Consider the following 24,074-nt stretch of genomic DNA (forward strand, 5'->3'; position numbering starts at 1 on the left):
CTCTGGCAACAGACTCAAGGGGACCACTCTATATGTTTTTGGAACTCCTTGCCTGCATAGTTCCCTTCTGTCTGGTACACTGTCACAAAAATTTCATTTGCTTATGCCTCCATAAACTACCATCTTTGCTTCATCAGCTTGAGATTTTTGCCAGTCTCAGCTTGAATTCTTCTTTCCTGAAACAAGACCCATAATATGCCTCCAGAGAGAAAATAAGAGCAATAATAGGGCTCAACTCATTGTTTTCTTCATCTCAGGAATCACAATTATACTTTGTCCACTGGCCACATATGAAAAAGTTGTTCCATGTTTTGTGCCTATGTTTCTAATTGCTTTTGGTAGGAAGGCAAAATCAGTACCAAGTACTCCTTATTTTTTGAGAATGGGCATTCTCAGATCTTTTGTTTTAGTGTTTTAAAAATATTTTTAGACAAATAGAGATTTGAACTAACTTATATTTTAATCATATTTGCAACTTGCAGTAAGAATAACTCAGCTGAGGTGGCAGTAAAATAAAGAGAAAATTTTACACTTGGGTAATTTGTGGTGCTCCAGCCAGCACAGATCATGCCCTGTTCTATGTGTTCTTCAAAGAGGTTTTGTTTATTCTTTAAAAAAAAAAAAAGTAAGATTTATTGCCATTTCACAAATGTTAAAATGTAAAAATTTTGCATTTTATAATTGGAGGAATGGGATTATTATAAGATGTAGCAAGAGAGGAGAGCATGAAAATAAGAAAGATACAGCTGTATTGATAAACATAAACAAACCCAAGAAAAATAGCAAATATTATGGACTGCTGAGTTTTCACCTTTTTTTTTCCTTTCCTTTCATGTCTTTATAGAATGAATGTATTATTTGTATGATAAAATTATATTTTAACAAATGATGCCAGAACCACTAAATATTTATATGGGAAAAAAGAAACTGCACCCCTACCTTGAACCATATATAAAAATTAATTTACGTTGGATAATGTATTCAAGGGCTACATGGATCATGTATTTTGATATCAAATTCTGGGTGAATTCCATTAAATTATTTAAATCTTCATTCAAAAAGAATTGGTTTGTTAGTAGGATGGGGTGAGAAACAACTAAGAATCAAATAGAAGCAATGTTTCCACCACAAGAATCAAGAGAATATGTATGCTGGGGGATGCCTGGGGGGCTCAGTGGGTTAAGCCTCTGCTTTCAGCTCGGGTCATGGTCCCAGGGTTCTGGGATCAAGCCCATCAGGCTCTCCGCTCGGCAGGGAGGCTGCTTCCCTCTCTCTCTCTTCTTGCCTCTCTGCCTACTTGTGATCTCTCTCTGTCAAATAAATAAATAAAATCTAAAAAAAAAAAAAAGAGTATGTATGCTGGGAAGCTCTGTACATACTGGAGACTGGGCCTGCAAAGTCAAGGATGCCTTTTGAGGAGGGATTTTGAAGCACAGTAAACACCAAATGCAGAAGAACGGAGACACACTATTGCTCAGTAATTTCTCTGTGCTGCAGAGTGTCTCTCAGTCAGTAACTTGAGCTTCCTATGGCTGAGCACTCAATAAGGTACTCATATCTATCACCACTGTTGAACACAGAAAACACACTTATTTCTTGGTTATTACTTCAACATTGGCCCACCTCAAGCATTTCATAAGAAAGTCTGGGGAATGACGTCAATTCTCAGAAATTCTTTATTATCTTTTCCTTAAAAGATGCTAGAATCTTTCTCATATTACATATTCATCTGTAGAACATTCAGATTCTTATTTTATATTATGGGGAGGGAATTATATAAGTAACTGAAAGTCCTAAAATTTGGTCATATTTCTGATTTTACTTTGGCAATTTAATATCTGGGGACATGGGCCCTCCTTATCGATCAGCCATCAAATTAAAAAAATAATAAAAAAGCAAACAAGGCCTCTTAGATCTTCTAGGATTAATGGGAAAAGAAATTCTGAAGCAGAAAACAAGACTAGCATGTGTTAATGCCAAAGAACAGAAACTGCACTGCCCCGGCCATACCTCCCCAAGCCCGCCAACACACAGCCCACTGGGGCACTACTCTTCCACCCAGGTCTGCCCCCAGGCCTCACCTCAAGGTATGCCGGCCTCGAGCCTGTCCCACAACCCCAAGCACCTGCCATCCAAATGCCTCCAGTGGAGAGACTCTTGGGGTGCATCACAGGAGAGTGTAGACAACGTCCTGGCAGGGAAGATTTTTACCCACAAGGCTCTGGCCTTGAACCGGAGCTTTTACAACAGGCCATCTATCTCAAGTTGTCAATCCCTAGGATCTTCAGGGATCAGAGAAATGGGCTGCTCCTTTCGGAGCCTTATGCTAATGAGCCTCCAGACAGACTATTAGTGAAACCAGAAAAAAGACACAGTGTGATATTAACAATGGAGAGACCCTGGTGATGGGCTTTGGTATATTTTATTTTCCAAATTACTTTTTGTGTCTCCTAAAGTTTTTCTGAGGTATTATTGACAATTAGCAAAAGAATTAAATCAATTTTAAACTATGAATATGGGTACTCTTTCTGTTGTCCCTTTGTACTGAATATTTAGTGTGTGTATACTTATGTATTACTTTCTTAAGACTTAAATTTTGTTTTTTGTCTATGATTTTATTTTAAAATAACAGAAGGAAATTATGTGGCTAGACTCTGGAGAATTCAATACCATCCATATTACTTTTAAAGTTGGTGATCTTGTGTTGCCTTCATGGCTCAGTCTGTTAAGCATCTGACTCTTGATTTTGGCTCAGGTTGTGATCTTGGGGTCATAAGATTGAGCCCTGGGTCAGGCTCTGTGCTCATTGAGGAGTCTGCTTGAGGTTCTCTCTCTCTCTCTCTCTCTTCCCTCCCCTTCCCCTACCCCTGGAGACCCCCAACACTTTCTCAAATAATAAATAAATCTTCAAAGTCTGTGATCTTGTCAGAGGATATTTTCATATGTCTGTTTTTGTTACAATTAACAGAGCTTCTAAATATATATGCCACAAAGGAAAACCTTGTTTGCCAACCAACAGTCCATAGTACTTTATTTCCATGAACAATGGAATTATATCAAGGGGACCATTTTCTCTTCTGCTGTGCATGGGAGAAGAGCCCAGGTGCTAGAACTTACAGGGCAGTGACTGAGATTAAAACAAACAAACAAACAAAAAAACACATGATTTTAGAGACTCTAGATATGTATTTATTATAATATTCAATTTAAAAATAACTCTGGCAATAATTCTTTGACCAGTCCTATACTAAAATGTAAAAAGATACATTTTGTATCTTTAAGAAATGCACAATTAATTTTATAAGAAATATAATAGGTATCTCTCCAACCCCCCAAAACAATTTATATAAAATTATATGCAACCCAACTAGGTTGTAAAGAAAATATAATCATTTACATGTTTCTTCCTATTTAATTGAATTTGTTACTTCAATCTTTGAAGTTCATATTTTTGTTTTATAACCCTCCCCCTAAAAAATCTACTTTAAGCACTTTCTCTCAATAGGTTTGGTTTCTGAAACAAAATCTACCTCATCATATGGCAGTAGGATTTTCACAGATGTAATGAAGCTAGATCTTTGAATTGACTTCCCTGCTCTTGTTGCATCCTAAACCACCCAGACAGACTTCTAAAAATAAAGATGGGATGGGGAGGAAGAGAGATAGGAAGGGAGGGAGGGAGGGAGGGAGGAGGGGGTGAGGGAAGAAGGAAAGGAAAGAAAAGAAAAAGAAAAAGGAAAAAAAGTCCCACAGGGTAAGGAATGATAAAGAAGTTTCAAGCACTGATGAATTCATAGTCTATTCATTTGTTACTTTTTGTCTCTAGCCTGAAATAGAAGGCAAACAATAATTAATCCTATAGTATCCTAGGAGTAAAGAGAGATCTTTAAAAAAAAAATTTCTGATCTATTAAATCTGTCTGGTTCATTTTTTCCAAACCTGCCTGATCTTCAAAATCATTTTAGTAATCAACTCTCCCTAAAGTTAGAAGTCTTGCCATCAATGGAAGACCACCATCCCCCATCATTAAGGGATCTTTCCATCTTTTTATCAATGTAATGAGATGGTCCGAAGTTTACTGCCAACAGAACCAGCTCAGGTGTCAGCAAGGCTTCCCACAGATGAAGGGGAAGGAGGACAACAAGCAGTAGGCCAGCATAAGCCAAGATGACAGTCGCCCTTGGAACCGATTGTGGTGATTTGAGCCACCACACCTCACTGAAATCTCATTTGAACATCTTCTGTGTTTACATGGATTACACTGTAAAGAGATCAGGAGGGACGAGGCTAAACATATTTCACTACTTTTAGTTATCAGTCCTTTTTGTTTGTTTATTATTTTTCTGATGGAAAAAACAAGCCAGCATCCCCTTTGAAGCAAATGAGACCTCCACACTTAGCTTTTACCACCTAAGCATAGAAACAACAGCACAGAAACTATGCCATAGAAATAAGTCAGAGAGAGAATTAGTGAAGTGCTCTTCCCCCTATCTCTTTCTTTGACTTATTTCTAGCAATTATCCTACTGGCAAGAAAGAATGTCCCAGGGTGAATTAATCCACTCAATACATAGTCATCCATCAATTTTTCATATACCCCTGTCTCCAATAGCACCATACGTCTATCTCTACAGTCACTAGAAAAGTTCAGAGAAACAGGTTTTCCTTCCGTGCCTGGCTCAGAACTAAACATGGAATGAAAATCTGTAGCTTAGGGAAGATTACAGGTGGTTTAAGAATTATTGGACAGTGTGGTAGTGTTACAAATACGTAACTGTAAATTGCTAAGTTGCTTAAGGGGAAGAAGAGGGAGTGAGGAGAAATGCTGGCTGGAGTCAGGGAAGGTCTCCCCAGCAAGCTCTCTCACTTGATATCTGAAGAAAGGATGAACGTTTCTTCAACTAGAGGGGAGATGGTCTTCCAGAACGATGGAAGCCTGTGTGAAAGGACTGCAGCAACAAAGATCTTTTAAGAAAATGGAAGACTGCTTTGTGTAGAGTAGAGGGAGCATGAAGGAACAGCACAGAGGGAGCAAAATCAGCAGAGGCCATCATGTGGAGATGGGTTTAACAATTTAGGCTCGGAGTCCTATGAGCAGAAGGGTTGAACTGGGACTTAGAGATAATCAGATTTGGCAGACTGATGAGAAGGAGAAAAGGATGAGTCAGGTGTGGTCCCAAGGTTGCAGCAGGATAATCTGAAGATTTACGTCCCCTTGCCTTGATCCCTCACCTGAACACCGGAGCAAGCTGCCCATGGTCATTCCAGGATGTACCCATTGCAATCTCTCTGGTGCAGCTCACAAATTGCATGTTCCAATGGCTCTCCTATCTTCAGGATATGTCTCGGAGCAGCAGTCCCACACAGCCCCGCTCTGTTCTGTCCTCTGGCCATATGAGATTTGCTGCTTCTCCAGGGCTCAATCTCAGTAGGTCTCACTTCTGTTCCTTGTTCCCCATGTGTTTGAATTTGCCTGCTTGGCCTGGGCTCATCCTTTACCTTCACATTTTCTAGGTCATTCTGTTGCAGGTTTATCCCTCTTAATTCAGGGTTTTAGTTTTTTGAGCCAATGTAAAGTCTCTTTTCTTTCTGTACTCTATTTTTTGTTATTTACGTTTATTCCTACAAGTTATTTGCTTTGTCTTCCATCATTTCATTTTCTTTGTTCTAATTTTGCTGTTACTTGCTATTCCCTTTGTTTATCTTTTGTTGTACATTTTCAAGTTTCAAGTTTTTACCATCTGGCAAATTCAAAGGCATATTTTTTTTTATTTTAAAAATATATAAAGGCTGAAGTCTTCCAAACATCTATTTCAGCTCAGAATTATCTTTTGAACTCTAGAACCACAGCTTCTTCATGGATATATCCACTTGGACAGACCTCACAGACATTTCAAAATCATGCACAGAATTGGATTCCTGATCCTGCCCCTTAAAACCTCTGCTCTGGTCTTCTCCATCTGAACAGTATCTCCATGCTTTCACTGCCTCAGGCCATGGATTCATCAATGTCTCCTTCTTCCACATGTCCACATCCAATCCCTTATCAAGTTCTGCTAGCTCAATATCCAAATCTTTCCAATATCCACTACCACTAGCCTGGGCCAAATCATCAATATCTTTTGCTTATAACAGCTTCTCAGCTGGTCCTACTGAGCCCATTCTTGATCCATTCCAATCACTTTTCCACATCAAAGCCAGATCGGTTAAAAGGTTTAAATTAGGAACTTAAGATTTTTAAAAACAATTTCTTTTAAGTAACAACTGCATTAAGTCCCAACATCACTTAAGTTGAGAGAGTGCACCCTTCCTGCTGTGAAGGGAAAAAGGGTACGATTATGATGGGATGCTTCTCAAATATTTCTTTATTCATCCACTCCTTGATAGCAGCTTTTTTTTCTTTTTTTTGAGAACTTGCATTTTAGAAATACTTTATATAGCACACAGCCTGATAAACTGGACTATGTACTTTTTAGACTTGTTTTGTCTAGTTTCAGAGCATGAGCAGTCTGAATGCATGCTCTTATGCCACCCTATTTCCTGGAATATGGGTCATACCTTTAAGCTAAACTTCATTGCCGTATGTTATCTCTCCGTGTCAATTTGTTGGCCTGGTCTTCTTCATCATGGTCCTATCATTTCCCTCAAAGTAAAAGCTGCAATTATCCTTTTTGATTACCATTCGGTCATCATTGATTGAGCACCTACTGGGCAAGACAAACTGTGCTCGTTGTATCCATAGCAGTGACAGAGAGAAGTAAAGTGCAGTGACTGCCTTCAGAGGATTCAGAATTCAGTGGAGATGGAGCCGTATGCATGTCACCTACTCAGCTGAACTGGTGCTCAGGGGAAGAATGACCACTTCTAAAGTAGTCATGAATGGGAAATGAGGACTCTATGACGTGACATGATCACAGATTCTAATCTCACGAATGGCTTATTTCCATAAATTCTTTACGTCAGTTTATAAATATCTGTAAAAAAAGCTCAGCATATATCCCCAGTCCACAGTTTACTTGAGATATTTCATCTTCTGAAAGTTGCATCTTCTAAACACCACAAAAATAGGGTCTTACTCAATGCAAAACTGAACAACTCTGTAGGGACTCCAGCTTCCTTATCGTATAAAGAAACTCAAGATGGAAGAGTCTAAATTCAGTCCTGTATGACCAAATAATACCAGAGAGAGAAAATTATTTAAAGAATATTTTTAAAAATACTATTATCAAGCATTTTTACATCTTCCTACCTCCAAATTTATTTTAAAAATATGATGCAAGTATCGCGATTTAATATATAGGAAGGTGTAGTGTAAACTGTGAGGAATCAAATCAACTGTGTGAAGAGTCTGTGATTCAACGGGATTGTAATGCACAGAAGCAATTCTTTAAAGAAGCAAATGCAAAGCAGTTTCCCCAATGTCCCAATAACAAAGACATTGTTGATACTATATTTTGGGAATTTTTTTTGGCTAATATCTTCCTCTTGTAAACTAAGTTTATTTGATGTCATTTCAGCCCTTACAGTGTGTTTACAAATTGGGAAAATGTGAATCTTTATATGGGGCTAGAAAGTAGATGTATAAAAGGAAGACTTCAGCTATAGGTCTTACCAACTCCAGCATGTACCATTTATAATAAATGGTCTACAGAGTCTAAATATGTAAACAGCTCATGTGTCTACACCTGCTGAACAGACAAAGAGGTGGTAAGCACATATATAATGGGATATTACCCAGCCATAAAAAGAATAAAATCTTGCCAAATGCAATGACATGGATGGAACTAGAGAGTATTATACTAAATAAGTAAGTCAGAGAAAGACAAATACCATATGATTTTACTCCGATGTGGGACTTAAGAAATAAAACAAATGAGCAAAGGGAAAAAGAGAGAGAGAGGCAAACCAAGAAATAGACCCTTAACCACAGAGAACAACTGATGGTCACCAGAGGGGAGGTGAGTGGGAGGATGAGTGAAATAGGTGATGGGGATGACGGAGGGCACCTGTGATGGGCAGTAAGTGCTGTATGGAAGTGTTGAATCACTATATTGTACACCTGACACTAACGTTATACTGTATGTTAACTAATGGAAATTTAAGTAAAACCTTAAAAAAATAAGCGTATTGGTGAGAAATGTGGACAAGACATAGCAATAAAGCCGAGTTGAGATCACTTTCAAGGTTAAGAAAAATCTCCTGGACAATGACCACCTCATCCCAATAAAATACAATTTCTGGGGGGAGGTATGCCGTCTCAAGCCTTAAGAGGTGGTAAGCAATTGGATTTGAGCTCTCTGTACTTGGATTTCTTTCTCTATAAGAATTGGGCGCTGGACCAGCTGCTCAACAAGATCGAAATCCATGCCTCAAGCTATATGATCATGAGATGCCTGTTATGGGAAGTACCTAGAGCTAAGTTATTCTCCCCTCCGCTGCTTTGATGCATTCAAACACAGCCTTGCTGGATGGGAAACATCTATGGAGAATTGTCTTCTTTTTCTCATAGACCCCTGCTCTCAAATTATTCCTACAAGCTCTGGGCTCCACAAACTGCTGACTTGCTTTTATGCCAGAACTAGAGTTCTTATTTTTCCACATTCACTTACTGATTTTAACTCTCTGCTGATCCTTGAGTCTCATGAAGTAGCCAAAGTCCCTGCCTGCCCTTCCTTGAAAGTCAGATTAACCTCACGATGCCCACAGCGCTGTGCACTCCAGACCACGCTCCTCTCTAGAATGGCCCCGTGCCTCCACCTCCCTCCTCTTATCTCAGCTCTCTCTACACCCTTGGTCTTGACGGAGGTGGGCCCTCAGAATTTCTGAATTTCCTACATAACAGAGGAGTGTGGCCACTGGTAATTTTGCCACTGTTATTTACCAGTTCTGCAACCTTGCTTCCTCAAGGTCAATAATGGCAATAGTTTAAGTCCACCATACACATGGCTCCCATGGAGTTAAATATGCCAGCCCCGTTGCCAGGATCACATGCATGCCATCATTTCTTATGGGCTCTATTGATAATTCTGGGGTTTTGTTTATATGCTAAGTGTCATCTCAGTACATCATCATATAAATAAAGTCAGAGTCACGGGAATACTGACAAGTCCAATGGGGAGAGCCAAAACAACATTCCCAGAAAGGCTTAGAAACAATTTTTTTAAGGAAGAGTGTTTGCAGGAGCAGTAGGAAGATCTGTATTATTGTCTGACAAATGTTGTGGGAGACCTTGCTAAGGACAATGATATAGACCTGAGTCAATATTAAAAATGCATTTACACAGTATTAGTGTGAGACCCCAAGCTTCTTAAGTAAAATGAGCACATGCAAGCCTTCTAGATGGCTCCGTGTCACCAGCCCAAGGAGGCTGTGAGGCAATCATCAGCATTACTGATACAGGCATGTCAAGATGCCTTCCTAGATCAAATGTGCCAGAATTTGCATACACTTCTTTGTTTGACTCTCCCCTCCCATTTGTTCCCTATTTCTGCATCTAAACACAAGGTAGATGGGATCTGACATGAAACTTTGTTTCTGATCAACTACAAAGAAGTTTTCCAGCATCTGTTGAGCTCAGCTAGTAAGCACAATTTATAAAACAGTGAATGACTAACCCCTGTAACCATTTTAATGACCCTAAAATAAAGTGCTTAGAGCAACATCTGTCCCAGCAGCTGGGTTCTCTGCATGAGTGGGCAGAGCGACACATTGGGACAAATTCTGTTCTCCCTTTTGACAGAAACAATTGCAGCAGATCATTTTTATCGTAATCAATTTAGGTACAGTTTCTTGGAAACCATCTGTGTACTGTTCATAGATTGTGCTTAAGAATTTAAATGTGTATATTTTTGGTCGCTTGATGTAGCATCTGCTAATGGCCACATAAGTTCCACTTTTTATGCATAAAGCTGTTTCCTTGTAAAGGGATTAGTAGAATGACTACTTGATTTTATCCTTTTAACTCCCCGATAAGCTTCTTCTGCAGCCTGAATGACAGCCATCATGGAGTGTTAGTTGTAGAATTAATTGCTTGAAAAATAAAAACTGGAGTAGAAGTTATACGGGAAACAAAGCTTCAGTGAAATATTTTATTGCATTTCTATGTGTAGTTCATAATTTTAATATGTTTGGGTACGGGTGATTGAAACTACTAAGGAAAAGCATAGCTTTGTAACATTTTTTTGTGTCCATTTTTTCCCAGTTTTTGTTTGTGGCTTTATAGCTATTAGTTAAATAGCTCTATAAAGAAATCAAATGGCTAAGGCAGCCAACATTTACTTCAGCTTTGAGGATAATTTTGGAATCATATTAAAAGATAATTGCTCTTAAAATACTAGATAATGAAAATTGAGTGGCTTTGGTGCAGAGATGAAGGATTTGCCTAAAAAATGCTGTCAGCTATATTTTTGGGGATGGAACGTATTCTGTAACATAACTGAGTCTTGACAACACAAGTGAGGGAGTGGAGAGATTCCTTGTCTTGCTTGAGAATTCCTTTTGAATTTAGCAAATATGGCACTATCTGGATAATCTAAGATAATGTAAGATTTCTTTGGCTTGAAAAAAAGTGTATGTTATTTTTCCTCTATTAACAGACATGTTTGGACTTTTCTCTCTTCAAAGCATTGGAGAGACCACAGTAGTAACTAGAGAACTAACTGGTTAAATAATTAAAGAAAGAAAGAAAATAATGTCAGAATTTAAATGAACTTAAAATTAAATTTAAGGTTACATCATTTTAATTTAGTAGACCACTAAGTGGAAGTTTAAGAGCATGTGGGTTTTATATTTATTCCTTTAAAGAGATATTGTCTATGATGTATAAAGGGCTGGCATTACTGGATGAATGGGAAGTCATCTATCCAGAGGGGGCTCCCCACTAGGATAGACAAGTGGTTTCCTCTTTGTACTCAAGGTGCCACTGCAGACATATCTCAATTTGGCACCAACTTTGAGTGGTTTGTCCAGCAATCGACCTGATCAGTATCCATCCTATTTCCCTTCTACTCCCTTGGGGTCAGCAGTCTGGATTTGCAAACAGAGTAAGTAGTGCGTGGTCTGTAATAGAATGCAGGTGATCCTCATGCTCAACATTTATTAAATGGGTCGTATGGCTTTACATTAGTCGATTGAAGCACTAACTGAATGTGAAATAAGAAGGCTAATAAGAATGTTTCCTTGTTAATTTATGCCCCTGAAGCTTGCAAATTGTCTACTCATAAAGACATGAAAAGACAAAAAGAAATTACAGAGTTGGGTTTATAACAGCAAGTATCAGAGAGGTGATGAATCAAATTTCCCAATATGATTTCTGCTGCAGATAATTCAAGTACATTTTAGGAAATACATTAGCAGAATTAATTTATGGAAAGTTCTGAAAGTGGCAGGAGGTGGGATTACTTAAAGCATGTGCCATTTTTGGCTCCCTGGTCTAGACAAGTTCTTCCTACCCCAGCTATCAATCAGCTAAATTATCTTCAAACTTAATTAGATGAAAGAATTTGGTCCTATGATTCTATGTGTTGGAAGATGTCCAGACTATTAGAAACGTCATTTCAATAATACCCTTTTATGCCATCTGTAAGAATCACACCAAACAGACTTAATGCAGATGAACATAATACAAAACAGAACTTATAGCCAAAGAGAGAAATAGGGTTCTCACACACACACACACACACACACACACACACACACAAGCCTCAAGCCTCATGTACATACAAAAAGATGTCTATGGGGTTGTGGTCCTTCAGAAAAGTCTATTTTGTTCATTATATAGATGCATGTGCATGTGTGTCTGTGTGTTTCTGAGTGTGTAATGTCAATATCTAGTCACAGTTTAATAAGGTGTTTCTGTTTTGGGGCACTTAAGTCACAGTTTTTTGGTGCTTTTATAAAAAAATGCATGCCTACTTACTATTCAAGACTTGATTGCCCAGAATCTTCTAGGGTATGGAAGGTGGGAGATACAATGCATATGATGTATGCACACACACATGCACACACACTCACACACACATTCCAAATCCAAGACAGAAAAGGTGGACACCATGAGAAACGCGGGTGCAGGCAATGGTAGTTCATGGAGGGAAAGATTCTTTCCAACTGGAGGACTGGGAAATCTTCCTATGAAAGAGGTAGCATTTTGGAAGGATGTCTTCCTGGAATAAGCACCATTCTACTTGAGATATGCATGACAGATAGGTTTGAACTTGCAGGTGAGGAGAATAATGTAAGCTAAAGCTAAACATTGCTCTGTCTTCTTGCCTGGATTTCGAGATTCCTTATGATATTGGTGACTTTGAACAGCCAACGGCTGGGAAGACAAAGATACGAGGGAGATGCACAACTGGGGGTTCCTTGCTGTGCAGAGTTTCATTTTGTTTTTAATGAAACATTATATAAAGCAGTGGTTCTCAGAAGTGAGAGTGTAATTCTTGGCCAGGAAGAATCAACAGTACCTGGGATATTTTTAGAATTGCAAATTCTTGGACCCCACTCCAACTGTACTGAATCAGAAACTCAAGAAGTGGGTTCTCTCAATCTGGGCTTTAACTAGCCCACCAGGCATTTCTGGTGCTTTCTAAGAGTTGAGAATCATAACGGGAGCAAAGATAATGAAGCTTTCTTTTCAGCTGGGCAGAACTTCCCCATCTTGACCTTTCTTCTGATAAAGTTAGGGGCTGGGTTCCTCAGTCTTTCACTGTCTTCACAGAGAGATTTGGTTGGTGCTCATCATGGACTATATTTTTAGGGACCTTTTGGCCTTTAATCTTGTTGATTATTTCTCTCCTGCTTTGATTTACAAAAATCACACATCACTGAAATTCTATAGGCTCCTTCCAAAGGAAGCATCAGTCCCATGGTTTCTCTGCTGAGTTCATGACAGCCCCAAACTCCAAGCATTAAGGGGCTAGGGAAAGGTCTTCAGAGGTCCAGGTGGCTGTGACATATTGATTCATTTCAGAATATGCAGGACATTTAAACTTGGTCAGCTCACCTCTTGATTCAGCTACTGGATCCTTACGCGATGGTTGATCCTTTTGTGCAGTGTAGTTGGGTGGGGTCAATAGCTCTTTCACCCACGGTAGAGACAAAAGGAGAAGTTGATGAGGCTGAACACTGACCCAAAGCTTTTCTTTTCACACTTAAGGGCTAAGGTCTAAGGACCTCTGTGGCTTTCCCTCCCGGCCTCTGGGCCCCTGCCATTTGGGGTTGGCCCTGCCTACTACATACATGTGAGTTGCTGGTGGGATGGTGGGACTGATCCATCTCCACTTAGAACCAAAGAACCTCAATGTTCAAGGGCCTCAGAGACCGTGGACCTCCATGTCCTCACTTTTTCAGATTGCCACACTGAAGCCTAGGAGGTGAGGGAACTTGCCCAAGGTCACCTGGATGGGAAACCCAGTCTAGTTCTCCTTTTCCTCCATCATGCCACCTCTCTAGATATAGGCCGTGCCCACCAGGGAAGAGCAAGGGATAGTCGTTTCCAGGAGCAAGCAGGGGACGATTAGGTCTGGGAGGGAGTCCAAGAATGCTTGTCCACCTAAAGCAAGCAGCTCCGGCCAATTATTGCCATGTGGAAGCCCAGGCCTGGTGTTGGCAGATCTTACTTTTTCATGTGAAAACTCCCGATTTTTAGATATTGCCTCAAATGAAAAATGATTGCGTGAGATAAACAAACATGTTTATCGGTCTGATGGGGGCCATGGGCCACCAGTTTGAAAACTCCACCGTTTCAAGTGAAGTTGTGCCCCACACTGACTTTTCTCATTTTTTTCTCAGTTCACTTAGTTTGAAGTCTTCCCTTTTCCAGCCCTCCTGCCTGGAGCAACATCTGCTCTTATCTCTCTGACCTACTTCTGTTCCTGCCATTCTCTCTGCCTGTTATGTATAACATCTCTCCCACACCCAACCCAACTTAAATGTCTTTCAAGATCTAAGTCAAGTCACACCACCGCCATGCAGCTTTCCTTGGCACCCGAGGCCAGCAACGGTGGCCGGTGCCCTCAGTGAACAAGGCATTTGGGGACTGAGCATCTGGGGGGGGCTCAGCTAACAGCCTGTGGCAGGAAGTGGGCCTACTCAGCGCCGTTGCATACCCGATCGCTGGAGAACTTTACAAAGAAGGGCTTGCCCAGGCCTCGCCTCCAGCAATCCTGGTTTAATTGGCTTCAGGTGGGACCTGGCCATTCTTGGATGCTCCAAAGTGATTCGACATTGCCAGAATGGAAAACTATTGGGATACTTAATGATAACTGACTGAGAAGCATGTTTTGATTCATCAGATAGTAATCAATTAAGAAAAAAGCAGGGAGGGGTTTGTACTTACATTTTCTTCACAAAGGAACGTGCCCGGATGCACAGAAGAGCCTGTTCTTTAGTCCACAGATTGCTGACAAGGTCAGGCACCTCTGCCTGAGCTATGGCTATTCTGTAGCTTCCCCTGGGAAGGCTTCTTGGGTTTCTCCCTGCTGTGTGGCATAGCCCATGCTTGAAATGGTCCCGAGTGAGGAACTGGCATCCTTTTGGCCAAAGCTGCTGCTTTTCTGTTCTCTGTTTCTAGATATTCGGGGATGACCCTGGTCATAACAGCCATCGCTGAGCTCTAATGGGACAGGAGTCGATGAGTTCTGCAAGGTCTGGGACAGGAACAGCATGACTCTCTGAATAAAGGGTCCTTAAAATATCGCCCTCCTTTCTAAACCAGTGATTTTGTCCCCGGCAATCAACTCTAACAACAGACTATGAAATTCCAAATAAGATCTGGATTTATTATAATGCTACCAAATAATAAATAAAATTGAAATAACCAAAATACCCAACTCTGTATGGTAAAATATTACGCATGCAGCTATTTTAAAAATGTTTTTAAAATCCTCGCTGGTGACTAGCGTGGGGTCTTAACGGATTTCATAATAAGAAACTCATTCGTTTATTCCTTTGGTCATCCTTTTAATCAACCACAGATACTGAAATCTACCATGTATGAGGCATGAAAATATCAGACCCATCCTCTAGATGGTGTATTCCTAAATACTGAAATTTTGTTCCTCTTATGAAGGTATCCTTTACATTTTTTCATCATTTTCCATGTGGTTTTGAAGAAAGCCACTGGACTTCTTTATGTATTTCCCATTTACTTTAAGAATTTCACAATACGTCAAAGAGTTTAAGTTTCTTCCCTATGCTTTTCTGGGTAAGTTCTTCTGTAAAAAATAACTTCACCTCTTGGATTTAAAAAATAGTATTCTTACTTCTATTTAATGTGTATTGCTTGCCAAGAAATTGATGTGATATGATTTGGAGGACAGAGGGTATCCTACCCATCTTCTGATGATAATGGAAATATTTTGCTAAGATTGTCAACTTCAGCGCTGTCAGAGAAAAGCAACGATGGTAGACTAATTTAAGACATATTTGGGAGGTAGAGTCGACAGGATTTGATAGTTCTGATAGTTTGGAGATGAGAAAGAGCTGGAAACAAATACACTTCTAGGTTTCTATCCTAAGTAACTAGCTGAATGGTAAAGTCATTTACTAAGATGGGGAACCCTGTGTAAGCAGTATTGAGTTGGGAGTGGGGTCATGGATTCTATTTTAGACATTTAAATTTTAAGATTTCTGTTAGACACCCAAGCTGAAATATCAGGGAGGCAGATGATTTTAAGAGTATAAAAATAGAATATATTAATTGGAGTCAGTAGTCTAGGTCTGATACTTAAAATCCAAGGAATATGTGAGATCATATCTGTAAAGAATGTAACAGAAGCTTGTAAACAGAGGGAAAAAGTACTTAGTGAAGACCTCTAAAGTGTTCCAACATTTAGCAATTGGGAGGAATAGAGGGAGATATGAAATTACTCATCTATCTATCCTTATACATATGCATGCATAGAATATGTGTATACATATGTACATGTACATATGTAAAGTTTATAGATATAAAGATTATATGTATCGCTTTGTGTCCTTATAGTATGTGCCCCATTATTTTATATTTTTCCTCTTTATGTATCTGTGTCTATGCTAGACTATAGATCAATGGAAATCATCTCATCCTACTCATCTCTATATCCACCGGGCTGGGTTATTTAGTTAGGTGCTAAGAAATGGATGAATGAATAAGCAAATCAATGAATAAAAGTTGGACAGGAAGTTGCTATATAAAATCCTCGTAAGTATGATTTAGCATTGTCATGGGCTGAATATTTGTGTTTTTTCCAAAATATTCATACATTGAAGTCTAATCCCCAGTGTGATGATATTTGGAGGTGCGGCCTCTTGGAAGCAATTAAGTTATGAGGTGAAGCCCTTATGAATGGGCTAATTTCCTTATTAAAAAAAAAAAAAGACAAGGCCTCTCCCTTTCTTTCTCTCTGTCTCTGCCTCTCTCTTTTTCTTCCTTTTTTCCACCATGTAAGATGATGGCTGTCTGCAAATTGCACCAGAAAGTAAATCTTCCAGTGCCTTTATCTTGGATTTCCCAGCGCCCAGAACTACAAGGAAAAAAAAAAAAAGTTTGTTGCTTAAGCCACCGAGTCTATGGGATTTTTTGTTACAGCAGCCCAAACCCAGACAAATAGGACATACACATATTTTATTTCTTAATCAAATTTTTATCCCAGGAATACAATCACTATTCATAAGAACTACCAGGGTGGTTTATCATATTATACAGTAAGTGATATAAGAAATATGGTCATCTTGGTAGAAGAAGGAAAAACATTTGGGAGGAAACTGTTTTATTTAAAGAAACATTGATGGCAATCGGTGTAAATGGGAGTGGAGAGGATCTTCTTCATCTGATATGGGATACCTACTCCAAACACATATCGAAACTTCCACATATTAGCAACATTTTAAAGGCATTCTCATTTAAATCAGGAGCCACAGAAAGATAGAGATATTCAATAATCTCACCAACCGCAATTAAGGGAGAAAAACAAATAGGAATGATGACAAGAGGCAAAATAACAGTCTGAAGATAAAATTATTTCTACATAAATAATCCAAGATTATCTACTACTGGAACTAAAATAATTTAGTATGTGTTTTGGATACTAATCAATATCTAAAAACCGGCACTGCTTCAACTCACAATTCATAACTAATTAGGAGTTGAGATAGGGCAGAAGTACTTTTTATAATAGCAGAGTGATGCATGCTGTATGCTTCCACGTGTGCAAAATCTAAAACCCAGCAAAGCATTCTTGTGATTGAAGAGGGAAAAGGATATGGAGAAGACTGAAACCCGAGCTGGAGAGATAGATGGATCAAATCTACAACAGAAATCACTTCTAGGGAGGAAGGTCACCCAGTGGGGGCACTTACTTCAAGTACAAAAGTAATGCAATTTATCAGTAGAGTTCTATTTTTAATTAAAATAATTAGAGCCCAAAGTTAGTATCTATTATTTCTGTGTTGAGTGATTAAGGCTTTGTGATAGCATTTTCCATACATTTTTTAAACACAGAGCAAGAAGCCAGTGGTGGGGGCTGCAGGCTGTCCAGGCTCGGGGCACATATGGAGAGGCTGAGGACAGGGAGTATCTCCACAGTGGAGTGGACAGGAAGCTGAGCTTGTTCTTGGAGGGGCAGGCTGGCTTGTCCTCTCACATGTCGAATGAAAGGTTCCCCCAGAACTCTATTCTGAGATGCTCCAATGCTGGACATGGGACTAGCATGAGTGTCTTGCTTTCTTCTGGTTAAAGATGGCTGGTTGGGCAGTGGGGGGAGAGGGGCGCCTGGGAAATTCTGCACCTACAGTATAGCAGTGATTCCATCTTCTACCAAAATAAGCAGCTTCCTCCTTTCTCAAGATGACAATGCCTCATCCCCAATGATCCTAAACACAGAAAAAAGTTAAATATTCTTGAAAATATCTGGGAGGGGATGAGCTGTCTGGATTACGTGAAGAGTTTGGATCTGCTAACCCAGCCCTCAGGATTCTGGAGAGCCGGGCTCACACCGAACCTCACGAGAAAGGAATATTCTTGACTTTCAGCCAAAGCAGATGGCTAGTGGCTTAGAATTTCATTTGTCTCAAACACTCCCTTTTAGGGCAGTGTAGGAGATTCTATTTTATGACTTTGACAGGTAACGTGTTACATTCAGTGTTGATGAAAAACTTTCCGATCTGAAGCACGGATCTGGTCAGCAATCAGTCACACACCGTCTGTGGGTGAACAAGGTGGTCCTTCTCCCTTCAGAGTCAGTCTGCTCACTCTGCCTGTCTCTCCAGAGACTTTGAATAACATATTCCCAATCAGGGAACTGGGAAGTTTTGTCATTTGTTGACATTTTTTTAAAAATCTCCTTGTTGGGGCACCTGGGTGGCTCAGTCGGTTGGGCATCTGCCTTTGGCTCAGGTCATGATCTCAGGGTCTTGGGATTGAGTCCCACATCAGGTTCCCCACTCAGTGGGGAGCCTCCTTCTCCCTCTACCCATTGTTGCCCATGCTCGTGCTCTCTCTCACTCTGATAAATAAATAAATACAATCTTAAAAAAAAAATCTCCTTGTTTCTGGAGTTTGGCTTTCCTCATCAAATCCATCATTACTGGAAACACCCAGGTGTGTCACATGCTGCCCATGGGATAAAAAGGGTGAACACTAAAATGTCCTCAGCTTCTGGCTGGGGACCATGTGGGACCAGCAGATTGGGGTAAATGCTGTTGAGGACACATCACTGTGAGATTTCATTTCCTCTACAGAAAGAAGCAAGTTAGAATTTTTTTTTTTCAAATTCCTATTCCAGAAAATGTGTTGTTGTTTTTTTTGACGAAGTGACATTTTTGTTGTTCTCGTTCTACTGTTTGCTCAGAAATGAGGGCTCATCTCTGGCGTCCAAGCGCAGGAGTCAGAGCGCCCTCCGCTTTTCTTGCTCCTGTCCTCGCGCTGCCTCAGTTTGTTCCTCTCTGTAGGAACACATAGCTGAGCCCATTGAGGGGGCAGTGAGGGATCCAGGGAGTCAGGTCACATGAAGCGCCCAGAACAGAACCTCGCTTGTAGCATGCATTCAATTAAGAGCCGTCGTTATTAGACAGAAAGTGATTAATATAATGAACATATTTCCTATTTTTGGTTTGGATAAGAGGAAGCTCAGAACTAAACTTGCAGTTCGACAGAAATGATTACATGGGCTTCACAGCCTGAATATTCATGTGCTAGATTCCCCTTCTACTTTGTTTGTTTGTTTGGTATAAATCCGTATTAGTTCACCTCACATTTTTTGAAGACAGAAGACTTAAACAGTGTGTGTGTGTGCCGGAAATGTCTTTCAGTGAAGGCTGGGTGACCGATGCTATCACTCCCTCCTTACTCTGTAAAAGTGAACAAGAAAATCCAAGCTGGGGCAGCAGAGGAATGTCTTTGGACACGTGAACACCTGGTCTGTGCTCATAAGCTATGTCTTCTTGTAGACACATAACTATCTTGTTAGAATGAGAAAAGGGTGTCTGGAGACCAAGGAAGCCTCAGTTGGGCAAGGACAGTGGAGACACTGGTGAGGAGTGGGGGAGATAAGAAGTGGATCTCTCCATAAACATACAGCAAAATAGGGAAAAATCAAATGCTCCTGGGACAGTCACCAGATTAGGCTGAAAAGGCACAGGGGAAAGTGCATTAGGTCAAATCCTGGTGCGTGGTATGAACCTGAGTCTAACTGGAAGCCAGATCTTCATCCAATTCCTTACCTTTTGCAAACTCCCCATTTTCTAGAAATAACACAGTGCCAACCATTCAAAGACGGATTGAGGACTGAGTGGGTCCAGGGTACAGATCTGATTTCTAAATCCAAAAGCATTCACGCATGTGAGGTATCATCACTGTTCCAGTCTCTTCACTGAAGTTGTATCCCAGGGCATGGTCCCTTCTCATCTAAAGACAATCAGAACCTAAAACTCCTCCCCATAATGCAGGTAGCAGCAGCCTCCTACATGCTCTTAGCTAGAGAGATAAAAGCAGAGGGAAAAAGAATATTTTGTGTAGGAAATTGTGTAGTGGAAAGCTTCTTCGCAATTGTCCCTGCCTCTGTTCTCTCGCAGCCCGCCTGGCTAAGGGTCATTAGCTTAATGAGCTATTGTATTTTTTTCTCTTTCTCTAAAAAGTCTGCTGAAACATCCTCCCAGGAGCCAAATGAGGAGGCGAAGAAATAAACAGCAGCTGATGGCTGAGGGAGCTTAGCCAGAGAGCCCTTCAGCTCAGGACGCCTGTGTGTGCATGTGTGTGTGGGGGGGGGGGGGCAGGGGAAGGTGGACAGACAGGCTGAAGACAAGTGAGCCTCTAGCAGTACAAGTGGTGTAAGCAGGGCTCCAGAAGGGGCTTGCCCCAGAGGTGGCTCTGGGTTTCAAGAAAGTAAGCCAAGCGAAGAGGTAAAATGAAGGTGTGTTGTTATTTTCTAACTGAAGCGATCAAGAAGGACAAGCATATCCCTCTGTTAGCAGGTGCTATTCTCAGAGCCGGTATTGACCAGGTGCAAGGAACAACCTGACTTGACGTGCCTATTGAAAGACCAAATGAGTCTTCTCACTGGCGCCCCTGGGGCTTTGGGGACACAGTCATCTCGCCCTGGGACCACCATGATCCTGTCCCAGGTGGCCACCATCCATTCCCTCCTGAGACCAATCCTGCAAACTTCAGAGGGTTTCCACTCTAGTTTTCTCCATAATGCTCTTTAAAATGACTTGTTGGGGCACCTGGGTGGCTCAGTCATTGGGCGCCTGCCTTCAGCTCGGGTCATGATCTCAGGGTCCTGGGATCGAGCCCCGAATCGGGCTCCCTGCTCTGTGGGAGGCCTGCTTCTCCCTCTCCCACTCCCCCTGCTTGTGTTCCCTCTCTCACTGTGTGTGTGTCTCTCTCTCTGTCAAATAAATAAATGAATAAAATCTTAAACAAAGATAAATAAAATGACTTGTTAATCAAACAGTCTCATTGTAAGAAAGTTGCAGGTTGAGAAATACACAAAGAAAATGGAAATTGCATTTAGTCTTTGAATGCTAGGACATTGTCATTACCATCATGGTATGGATATCCCAGATCTCAGAGATTTTGCTGTTTGCATTTCCCTTCACAAGATATTTTAACCATTTCTCAAATTTCCACAGAATTTTTAAAAATAAAGTTTAAATTGTCTACGCTGTCCTGAATGTGCTGTGACAGTTTACTCATCCCTCCACTGATGAGTGAGGGTGGGTTCTTTTCTTTCCTCTCACACACCACCTAGTGACTCTTTGCAATCTAGATCATATCCATTTGCCAACATCACATTTCACTGTCATCAATTACCGGAAGTGAAATTACTTGGCTACAGTATGTAGATGCTCAAAATATGCACACGTGTGTACACACACACACACACACACACATACACACATACACACTCTCTCTCCACTGGTCTTTCCAAAAAACACGTACAATTTTTATTACCTTCTGATGTGTATGAAAGTGCTAATTTCATTCCAAGGTGCTAATTTCATTCCACCTTTCCAACCTTGAATAGGATCATTTTAAAACAATTTTCTATCTTCAAAGACCCAAAATGGTATTTAATTGCTTAAATGTGAACCTTTATTTTTCGCGTGCAAGTCTTGGCCTGGATAATGAACTAGGATCAAATTGTGAACAGAAGTATCTCAAAGGAGGAAAACCACCAAGTAGAGCCCTAGTCACCCCTGTGCCCCCATCACCCCCGCCCAAGGCTCTCTGCTGGGATGCAGAGTGGCCCCGGAGCTACAAGCTTCTCCTCAGGTTTTCCAGAACCCCAGGGAAAGGGAAGCCATGTGGCTTTGGAGAAAAGCCCAGAGGTTCTCTTGCTCAGACCTAGTCTAGGCTCTGGAAAAGCTACAGGTGCCCATCAAGAACAGGAAAGCCACATGCTTCCTGGGCAGAGAAGGAGTTCCAGGCCAGGGGCCCCAACGTTGGGTGGTGCTGCACCCCCTCTCCCAGCAGTCCCAGCAGGATTCTGACCTGTGGGAGACTTGAGAGGAGGAAGGGAGGCTTGACTCCGAGCTTCCCCTTCCCCTTTCTGTATCATACTTTGGATCACGCCTCGGGATGCCCTCTCTGAGCTCCTCTTTCTGTGTAGCTCCCTCCGGGTGCCTCCAGCACAGCCTCCTTACCCCCACCCATCAAATCATGCTGAACGCTGGCTTAATGACCCTTCTCTTCTGAGGAGCTCTACATGCCTGGAGAGGAAACCAAGTCTCGCTCGTTTCCCCGGTCCTGTACTCGGTGTCTGCCATGTGGTATATGGCGAATCTGCAAATGGGGCTAGAATTTTCCGAGTCCCACCCAGACGGCCTCATCCCCCAGAGGTGTGTCCCAGCTCATATCTTCGGGGGCTGGTGTCCTACAGCTCCGAAGAAACTTGCTGGTGCAGGCTCTGCCGCATGGCCTTGTTTCCCTAGGCAACCTCCTTTCTCATTCAGCACGCATTCCTCCCTTGCAGTTCTGGGGCCTGCAACTTTCGCCATATGTCGGTTGTCTCTGCCTTCCTGGTCCCAGCCATATTAATGTTATAATTAGAGCCAGTATTTATCCAGACTTTCTTCGGAGCAGTTCCTGTGCTTTGCAGGAGGGATTTACGTTGATCTTCTCTGCATTGCTGCTTCAGGGATATTACCCCACTTTATGCTTAGGGACGGGTCCGGAGAGAGAAGGGAAAGGGATGGGACTGTGGTAGAAATAGAAAAATCAAAGGAACGGATCTTCTTCGGGAAGTGGGCCTCTGGCTCCATGATCTCAGAGCATCTCTTGCCTCCCTGGTCCCTGACTCCAGGAGGCGTGGTTGCCTGCGATGTCCCATTAGCCAGGGCTAATGCACCTGCTGGGGACTGGGGCACATCACCTGCCCTCCTGCTCCAATGGGGGTCGGGGTGGGGCAGCTCGTGAGCCACACAGCATGGCAGGAATGAACATCCTTTTCCAGGACTGACACCAAATAATAGGGGGAGACAAGGACCCTCTACCCTCTACCTCGGTCAGTTCCTTTGAATTGTTTCCATTCTTTATACCAATTCTGTTGGTCTCTTTTCCTCATGGTGACTTCCTGTCTGTCCTCCCCAGGCTCTATACTCTCTCACACATAGCATCCCCCTTCTATCTGAATCCAGTGCTTTATTTGCTTTTCGAAGTGTTTATACTATTCCTAGGAAAGTTAACCATCCCAATTGCAAATAGCCACTTTGAGGAAATTTCAATATTCCTTTTGTAATCACATGAAATTAAAAATAACAGAAATGCACTTTTCTTCATCTGCATTCCACAATCAGCTCGCTGCCCTGTCCTAGAGGTCACCTTCATGTTGGTGCCCTTGGGGGGGGGCTGCACTGGGGACACCTGGCATCACCAGCAGCTTCCTGCCCCACCTGGGTCCCCGCTTCACCGGCCTGAATCCCCAACAACACAAAAGCATCACTAACTATTCGATAGGCAGGTGGCTATTCTAGAAGGAGAGAGAGAAGAGGAAGGCTCAGGACTGAATCCTCAGTTGGATGTAATGATTGGATTTGGCCACCAGAATACCGAGCCTGGTGTCCGAAAATCTGCGACCATTACTTTTAGTTTTGCTTGTTCAAGCCTCACCCCTGAGCCCTTGTCCCCTCAATCGTCCAATGATATGATCTTGAGCACTGCTTGAGCACAAGTCTTATTTCTAAGACTATAAAATATAGAAAAATGGAAGAAACCCCTTAAGTTAAGCAGGTTATAGAATAAATGAGTCAAATATGTGATCACTCCTGACAATCTGTCTTAAATATGTAAAGGGATTAGATTCCTCGTTTAGCCCAAAGTGTAAAGGTAGATAAGATTCATGATATTGAAGATCTCACAGTGAACAATCAAATATCAAAATAAGATTCCTAGTTTCTTGTTTGCTATCATTACTATTGCGTCTTTTGTCCTCATGGTCCTGAGATGGCTGCTGTATCTCCAGGCATCAGAAGGTAGAACAAGAATGTTTTAAAAACTTTCTCTTCATGGGGTGGGGGGAGGGGCGGGTGCCTGGATGGCCCTGTTGGGTAAGTGTCTGACTCTTGATTTTGACTCATGTCATGATCTCAGGGTCATGA

The sequence above is a fragment of the Lontra canadensis genome, unplaced genomic scaffold, assembly GCF_010015895.1.
Source record: "Lontra canadensis isolate GAN:19392208 unplaced genomic scaffold, GSC_riverotter_1.0 scaffold32, whole genome shotgun sequence".
Classification (NCBI taxonomy): domain Eukaryota; kingdom Metazoa; phylum Chordata; class Mammalia; order Carnivora; family Mustelidae; genus Lontra; species Lontra canadensis.